This window comes from Orycteropus afer, unplaced genomic scaffold (assembly GCF_000298275.1).
Source record: "Orycteropus afer afer isolate SDZICR_OR568_19922 unplaced genomic scaffold, OryAfe1.0 scaffold00020, whole genome shotgun sequence".
Lineage (NCBI taxonomy): Eukaryota > Metazoa > Chordata > Mammalia > Tubulidentata > Orycteropodidae > Orycteropus > Orycteropus afer.
Genome location: NW_006921607.1, coordinates 3,788,257 through 3,797,381, shown reverse-complemented (window position 1 = coordinate 3,797,381; position 9,125 = coordinate 3,788,257). Strand labels below are relative to the sequence as shown.

Sequence of the window (9,125 nt, the reverse complement as noted above, 5' to 3'; positions counted from 1 at the left end):
GTTGTCTCTGAAGCATTGTGATGTTTTTGTGTTTATATTCAATTGGTGATTGTATGTTGGAGTGACTTGCTCACGATTTTCATTTTTTTGTTTTGTTTTGTTTTGTTTTGTTTGCATGTTATCTCTGTAAGCAGGGTACTGTGCTGTGCTCCTCTATTCAATAGTTGGCAGGCAGCACTTGTACACTCACCACCTGTGTCCTTTCCAATTGTCAGCCTACCATATGTCCCTGCCATCCTTGGCAAAGAGCCTATTCTTAGGTCCCTGGAATCTGAATAAGAATGCTCACTGGTCACTATCTTGAAGAATCAAAGACAGCGTGACAAAGGAAGCAGAGTAAACAGAGAGAGCATAAGCTTTAAGGATCCCCATATCATGCTTTACTCAAGTGAAAGTACACTCTCAAAGAGATAGAGAGCGGGCTCCTCCTCATACTTAGGAGAGCGCTCCAAGCATTTCTACTTAACTACCTTTTATACCCACCCACCCCCACGGCCCTTCTGTGTTCTGGTCTTATATGTGTCCCAATCATTTTCTTGATGACTTTTTATGGTCTGTGCTTCCAGCCTCCTTAAGTAATCCTTTTAGGAATACTAAATGCACATGCCCAGGTTTGAGATAGCCTGGGAAAGTCCCTTTGTGACTTTTGCCTTTTCTGATTGGTAGGCTTCTTGTTTCCTCTCACAGCAGGGGTGGTACAGGTTACAAAATTTGGGCCCACTTCCCTATTCTAATTACCTAACAGTTTAAGCCCTGGAGCAAACCTAGGGAGGAACAGGTTTGAGAACAGGTGAGGGTAAGCGCAGGGTATGAGTGTCATCTACCTTGAATGGTCTCAGACAAGTTGGCCATTCCATGAAGAGAGCCCTGCAAGATAATGTGGGCCACTTTGCACATGACCTGAGAGTAGACATCTTCTGGGGTTAGTTAGCATCACCAGGTCCTGCTGGAGATGTTGAAGGAGACTTGTTGCCTTGATCTGGAGGACTGGAAGTTCATTCCCATTTTTGAACCACTTCAGGGTGCTATCTCTGGGGAAGAAGCCATGGGACTTGCAGGTGAAGCTCACTATCTGCCCAAATGTGGTCCTCACTGGGAAGCCTGATATCATGGGGGCAGAGGGCTTGGCTATAAGAAGGAGCATTTGAAGCAATCATCATCACTGCATCATCACCATGAATGACAAGCGTGTGACACTGTTCAGACTCTTTGTGCACACTACTTTCTAATCCTGCTGATAATGTTGGGAGGGAGGGTCACTGTCCTCATCACACAGAGCAGGAAACAAAGTCCACAGAGGTGAAGGAACATGACTGAGGGCAGAGAGTGAGTGGAGGGGCTGACATGGAATTCTAGGCCTGAGTCTAATAATGTTCACCTTCTTTTCTCTGCACCAAGTGATTCCCCACCAATCTTGGCTCCAGAACAAAATTACTAGTTTCCCTTTGTATTAATTATTCCTGGCTGGCCTAACCTGGAAGCCTTCCCATTTCAGAGAAAGTGTTTATAGAAATAAATCTAGGGGAAGAAGTGGCAGAATGGGACCAGCATGAAAGTGGGACCCAGGCTGTCCGCTTCTCTGGCGGTGTGGTCTCAGCTTCCCCATCTGTAAAATGGTACCATAAACATTCTCCTCTCAGGGCTGGTGAGGATAAAATTAGGCCATGCCAGCATTCCTGCTGTGGACCTACACAGAAGATATTTAACAGAATAAATAAATGCACATCTATTTTTAACCCAGACTTCATTTATATCCAGAGCTGCCTCTCCCTTCAGGTATCCATATCTTTCATTCTTTTCACCAATATTCCAGCATGGCCTTATCTGTGCCAAGCCTGAACTTTGAAAGTGAGGTTATGCGAGAATGTTTCTCTGAACATTGTGTCATCTTTTGGGTCAGATTTGGGTGGAAAATTGAGATCCCTAAGTGTCCAGAAAGCTGAAAAGGATAACTTCTTAATCACTAATTACAAGAGACACAAATGTGGGTAGGCCGAACCCCAAAGCACTTCTGGTGCCCTGAAAACATTCAGGAATCAGAGAAACAGAAGAAAGAGAGCAGTCCCTCCTAGTGGGCAGGTCCTAACAAAGCACCACAGGGGTCTCCAAATTATTAATTATTACCTAAATTTCTGCATAGTTGCTGGCCAGCAAATAATGCAAATATTTGCATTTGTGAATATTTAACTTGCCTTCAAACACTCTTGAAACATTTTGGGGCATTAGTAAGGAGGGTGACCCAACCAAAACCAAACCCACTGCTATTGAGTTGATTCTGACTCATAGCAAACCCCGCTGGGTTTCCAAGGCTGTAAATCATTATGGAAGTAGATTGCCTCATTTTCCTCCCAAGGAGCAGCTGGTGGGATTGAACTGTGACCTTCTGGTTAGCAGCCAAATGCTTTACTCCTATTTATTCAGGGCTCCCAGGTTCTGATGCTGGGCTGATATCTCCAGCCCCTCAGCTCTTTCATCCCCCCACCAGCCCTGTGCACTAGATGGCAGTGACCCCCTATTTATTGGGTGGGGGTCAGAGATGTGCATGTTGGCTAAGGACACACAATGGGTAAAGACAGAGCTCAACCCACACAAGGGCTGATTAATTTTGGCATCTTTGTGCTTTATCTTTCTGAGCTTCAGAGTCTGTTTCTATAAAAAGTTGATGAAAACACCAACTTGTTAAGATTAGAGTCGGTGTGTGTACAAGAAGGGCCTGGCATGTAGTAAGTGCTCAGTAAATAACATCTATTATTATGATCAAAGGAGCTCTGGTGGCATAGTGGATAAGTCATTTGACTGCTAACCAGAAGGTCAAACATTTAAACCCACCATGGGAGGAAGATGGGGCAATCTACTTCTGTAAAGATACAGAGCCTCAAAAACCCAGAGGGGGTCGTTATGAGTCGGAATCAACTCGATGGCAGTGAGTTTGGTTTATTTTTTTACTTGTGATCATAGGTATTGTCAGGAGTCCTAGGTGGCACAAAAGTGCTCTATTAACCAAAATATTGGCAGTTAGAACCCGCCCAGAGGCACATTGGAAGGAAGGCCTGGCAAGCTGCTTCAGAAAGACCAAAAAAAAAAAACTCACTGCCATGAAGTTGGATCCGACTCATAGCAGCCCTCTGCTGTGGAGATGGATGAAACTCATAGCAACCCCTCCTTGGGTTTCCGAGGCAGTATCTCCACAGAAGTAGATTGCCCAGTCTTCTTTCTGAGGAGTGGCTGGTGCATTTGAACTGCCAGCCTTCTGGTTAGCAGTCAAATAAATGCCTTAGGCACTGCGCCACCAGAGCTCCTTCGGAAAGACCACAGCCTTGGAAAGCTTTTCAAGGGCACTTGCTCTCTGCAAGCATGGGTTGCCATGAGTCAGAATCAACTTGACAGCAACTGTACATACATAATCATTGCTATTTCTTAAACTATGTGTTTATTTTTTAGGCGAAATGAAAGTGCAGCAGAAACACCAAGAGTCTCACATCCTGCTCCCTGCCATAAAAATTTTAAAAAGAAGAAAAGAAAAAAGCAGTAGAAACCACTTAATTATAATTCTCCTCTTTTTAAATTAATCCCCTCAGGAAACAAGTTTGGAGGATAGGTTTTTAAAATATAAACAAGATTCCATGTGTTTTTCTCCAGATTAGCTCTTTACAGAAGCTGGAAGCATTCTGAGAGGAGGGAGGAGCAGAATTCATCAGAGACATTGTGGCACCCAACGCAAGGAGGATTCTGTCCGTATGTATTGGCCTTCTGGCACCTGTTCAGACACAAACATGTTTAAAGATGGGAAGGATCCCTGGGAGTGAGCTAGGATCTGAGTTGGGCTTTGTCTGGGCATCTTCCTCTTGGTGGACAGAGAGGGTAGGAGCCCCTTCTCAGCCCCAGAGGCATATTCATGGGTAGGGTGTCCATACCACACCCCTGGGGCATGTTTTCTCAAGGCCCCCAAAGAGCTGTCACTGACACATGGTATTCTGAAGCAGCCACACCCTAAAAGCTGTTCTGAAGTCCCAGATCCATGGGGAAACTCCCTTGTCAGGAAAAAAGTACAACTTTTCTTCTGTGACCTCAGAGAACATGTAATCAGGGACTCTCAGCCCTGGCTATGTACTAGAATCACCTGGAGTTTGGTTATGTAAAAATTCAAATGCCTAGGCCCATGCCAGACCAATTAAATCAGAATTTTTAGGGTGGATCTGTGTCTTGGGATGTTTTCAAAGTTCCCCAGGTGATTTTAATGAGCAGCCAAAACTGAAACCAGTAAGCTAATGAAATCTCAACCCAAAATCTCATTTGTACTTGAGCCCTAGAGAGGAAATGTGACTTGTCCAAGGTCATGTGGCTGTGGCGTATTTATAACTGACTCTTACTGAATGAATATTTACTACATGCTATACACTGTTCTAAGCATTTTAACACATGCATTAACTCCTCTAATTCTTGTAGCCTCTCTAAACCAAAACTCACTGCCGTCGAGTCAATTGACTCATAGCAACCCCCTTTGGGTTTCCAAGGCAGTAAGTCTTTACAAAAGTAGATTGCCCAGTCTTCCTTCTGTGGAGTGGTTGGTGGGTTTGAACCACCAACTTTCTGGTTAGCAGTCAAATGCCTTAGGCACTATGCCACCAGAGCTCCTTTAGCATTGACAGATGAGGACACAGAGGTCTAGTGTGGTAACTTGTCTGTGGTCACAGCTAGGAAGTGGCAGAACTGGGATTTGAACCTAGGCAGTCAGGCTCTAGCCTGTGTTCTCCTAACCACTGCACTACTGATGCTCAGTAATAACTGCTGTGCTAGGGAAAAAGACCCCAGACTCAAAAATATTTCACAGAGACTCTTTATTAAGCTTTAAACAGAACAAAGACAAAAACAAAGACAATCATCCAGATGAAGAAGATTCAGCCCAGAGGCCGATGGAATCTGCTGAATCAGTAATTTAAAAAAAAAAAAAAAAACAAAACTGCCATAGAGTTGATTCTGCCTCATAGCAACCCTGTGCTGTTGTTGTTAGGTGGCACTGAGACGGCGCCCACTCATAACAACCCTATGTATCAGGAATGAAACACTGCCCTGTTCTGCTTCATCCTCAAAATCCTTGCTATGCTTGAGCCTGTGGTTACAGTTACAGTCACTATGTACATCCATCTCATTGAAGGTCTTCTCCTTTTTTGCTGACCCTCTACTCTACTAAGCATGAAATCCTTCTCCAAGATCTGACAACATGACCAAAGTAGGTGAGAGGAAGTCTGGCCATTCTTGCTTGTAAGGAGCATTCCAGATGCCCTTCTTCCAAGACAGATTTGTTCATTCTTCTGGCTGTTGTTGTTGTTGTTATATGCCATTGAGTCAGCCATGACTCATAGTGACCCTTCCTTGGGTTGCCGAGGCAGTATTACTATGGAAGTAGATTGCCCAACCCCTCTTCTGAGGAGTGGCTGGTAGGTTTGAACCGCCAGCCTTCTGGTTAGCAGTCAAGTGCCTTAGGCAGTCCATAGTATTTTCAGTATTCTCTGCCAATACCATAATTCAAAGACATCAGTTCTTTGTCTTCCTTATCCGATGTCCAGCTTCCATGTATATGAGGTGATTGAAAATATTGTGGTTTGGGTCAGGCACATCTTAGTCTTCAAAGTGACATCTTTGCTCTTTAACAATTTAAAGAGGTCTTTTGCATCTGATTTTCCCAGTGCAATACAACATCTGATTTCTTGACTGCTGCTTCCATGGGTGTTGATTGTAGATCCAAGTAAAAAGAAATCTGACAACTTCAGTCTTTTCTCCATTTATTGTGATGGTGCTTATTGGTCCAGCTGTGAGGCTTCTCCTTTTCTTTATGTTGAGGTGTAGTCTATACTGAAGGCTGTAGTCTATGATCATCATTAGTAAGTGCTTCAAGCCATCTTCACTTTCAGCAAGCAAGATTGTGTCACCTGCATATCGCAGGTTGTTAGCGAGCCTTCCTCCAATCCTGATGTTGAGTTCTTCTTCATATAGTCCACCTTCTCAGATTATATGTCCAGCATGCAGATTGAGTAGCTAAAGCAAATGGAAGACATGATTAAATGAAAGAGCTGAATAAAAGATTTCAAAGGGCAACTTGAGAAGACAAAGTGTTACAATGGAATGTGCAAAGACCTGGGATTTGGAAAAACAAAAGAGAAGAACACACTCAGCATTTCTCAAGCTGAAAGAACTGATGAAAAAATTCAAGCCTTAAATTGCAATATTGAAGGATTTCATGGGCAAAATACTGAACAATGCATTTGCATGGCTATTCATTTTCTTTCCTTTTGTGTCTAAAGTTTGAGAAAGCGTATTAGTGAAAATGAGCTATTTTCACTAATACATTAGTGTGCGTGCTCTTTCATGCCAAATTATTTCTTTTTATCAATACAGACAGATTAGGAAGGAGGCCTGAAATAAATGCTGCATTAAAAGCTGTTGAAGTACCTTCAAGTCTCAGATCAAGGCCTGCGTACTCAGAGAATTTCTGATACAGTCATTCTTTATCCTCAAAAACAGTTTCATTCTTGCTTTGGATGCAACTGCAGATATTAGTTTAGTCAGTAACCAAGGGAATACATCCTTACTGGCTTTATGAAGGCCCTCAACCCTTTCTCTAGCATCCTTCATCCATACCTCACTGTTTGCCTCAGTGCATGGTTTCAAATTATCCTGAGCATTCCTCCAATTAGCATGCTCACTAAACTTGATCATCCCCAGGGCTGACTAGCATATGGACTAGTTGATATAAATCCAGTAGTCCAGATTGATAGGCATCAATCAAAACCTTACATTTTTGGAAGATGCATATGGGTCCTTAGGACATCTGGGAAGTCTTTAGCTATACTGCGTAACTCACCCCTAGTCCCTGGGATGAATGTCACAACCTATTCTCTAGGTTTTTTCTGGTTCCCACCCTAGGTAGAGGGGCATGAATCTCAAAAGACATTTGAACTGTTGCACCAACTGATGTGTAAGACTCCTGAGAGTAGTAGGGAAGGTCTGATAAGGGGTTAGAGGAATTTTCTGGAGTTTCAGAAGGTAGACAGGGATAAAGAGAAGCAGTCTTCGGAGGAGCAGAGGAAGGGGGAAGAGGTGGAGTAGAAGTAGTTTGAGTCTGACTCTGTGGTTCTCTCATTTGTTTAGATTGCTTTGCTACTACGTCTTCTGGGACACAGATCTGTCATTTTGCTGTCATCTGGAGGCTTCCAAGTACAAATTTAAAAATCTTCCTACTGACTGTGATAAAGGTGATCCCTTTTGCTTTGAACCTGCTGCACAGAAAAAGTAGGGTTTCTTTTCTTTTCTTTTTTTTTTTTTTTTTTTTTTTTGAGCTCTGAACCCCTAATCAGCCACCAGGCAGGTCTTTAGCTCTGGTAAGTGCATACTACTTCTCCAAGAACTGAACTGAATTTGCCCTATAATTTCTAAGCACGTAGGCAGTGGAGTCCCAAAGGGTGTTCTGCTCTGGTCCTTTGAGGTGGCATTTCCCATCCCTTGCCTGGCTTAGTGCCTAAGGCATTTGACTGCTAGCCAGAAGGTTAGTGGTTCAAATCCCCCAGCTGCTCCTCGGAAGGAAGACTGGGCAATCTACTTCCATTGAGATACCGTATCGGGAACCCAAGGAGGGATCCTATGAGTTGAAAATGACTCAATAGCAGTGAGTTGACCAGAGTCCAGCACATGCAATTTCTCTTAAAATTTATAAATCTGCAGATACAACCAAACACCACTACATGGTGCTAAAACACAGTGTTCAGATATATGCTAGAGCTGCGTCCTAGAATGTATTTGCAGTTTCTCACACATCCAATTGCTATTTTTCCCAGCTCCTTTTAGAAATTATCAAAGGCTGCCTTACCTATATGTGGAGATAAGAATTGCTGGCCAACAGAAAGAAAGTGTTCAACAATGTCTGAAGAGTTCTCAGACAGAAATACATGGAGCAAGTCTCAACAAAAGGTCTCAGAGAGCCACACCGAAACACAGGGCTCAGAGTCCAAGAGCACTTACTTACCTCGGGGTCTGTGGAGGCAATGGGGCACAAGAAACCCCTTGTCTGGTGCCTGATCTGGTCCTCGACCCCTCAGGGGTCTCACTGGAACAGGTGGCTTTGGAACCCTGCTCACTGCACCGTTTGTGCTAGGAAAACAGCCCTCACACTCAAAGATGGTCCACAGAGACTCTTTTATTAAGCCTTAAACGGAACAAAGACACTCATCCAGATGAAGGAGACTGTCAGCATGCACCCAGTACAGAAGCTGATGAAATCCTCTGAATCACAATCATTGTGTCCATTACATTTTGGAAGACAAAGAGAATCATCACAAGGTCATGATTTGTGGCAGGCCGATTCATCACTGTCACAGGTGACACTACAGAAGCAGGGAAAGGACCACGATCGGGATATGTATATAATTACAGGTTAAAAAAGGTAGAATTAGTTCTGGGATTTTAATTACCTGGCTATGTGGGGTTGGGGCTGACTCATGACCATGTAGCCCTCAATCATAGTTACAAGGTAGTTATAAGACAATAGCAAGGCCCCCCAACCTTTAACTTAGATAACATGATCATGGAATATTTCCTTCTTTGCCTTATTTCGGTACACTTGCTTATTAACCAGTGGAGAAATCTGTTGTGCCAATTTTTCTGTCACATAATTAGGGGAAAGGGGAACTGGACCAAGCACCTATCAACTTTTTTGAGGGTCTCCAATCACCAGATAGCTGCTCTGGTGGCTTAGTGCCTAAGGCATCTGGCTGCTAATCAGAAGGCAGCGGTTCAAACCCACCAGCCACTCCTCAGAAGGAAGGTTGGCAATCTACTGCCGTAGTGATACGGCCTTGGAAACCCAAGGAGGGGTCGCTATGAGTTAGACCTGACTCGATAGCAGTGAATTTGGTTTAATCTCCAGATAACTGCAATCTAGGGGTGTATATATATCCCCTCCAATCCTCATAGAAACCCCCAAGTGGTGGCCATGATTATCCCTGTTTCACAAATGGGAAACTGAGGAGTCAAAGGAAAACAACAACCGTCATTTGCTGAGGGTCAACTCCCACCAGGCTTATTGTGTTCCTCATAACATCCAGAAAGGAGAGTGGATTATTCACATTCTA

General features: G+C 43.6%; 1 pseudogene; it reads right to left on the bottom strand.

Annotated features, from left to right (window-relative positions):
- The window catches only part of LOC103191814, a 40,320-nt pseudogene that overhangs the window by 7,276 nt on the left and 23,919 nt on the right, over positions 1 to 9,125 (bottom strand).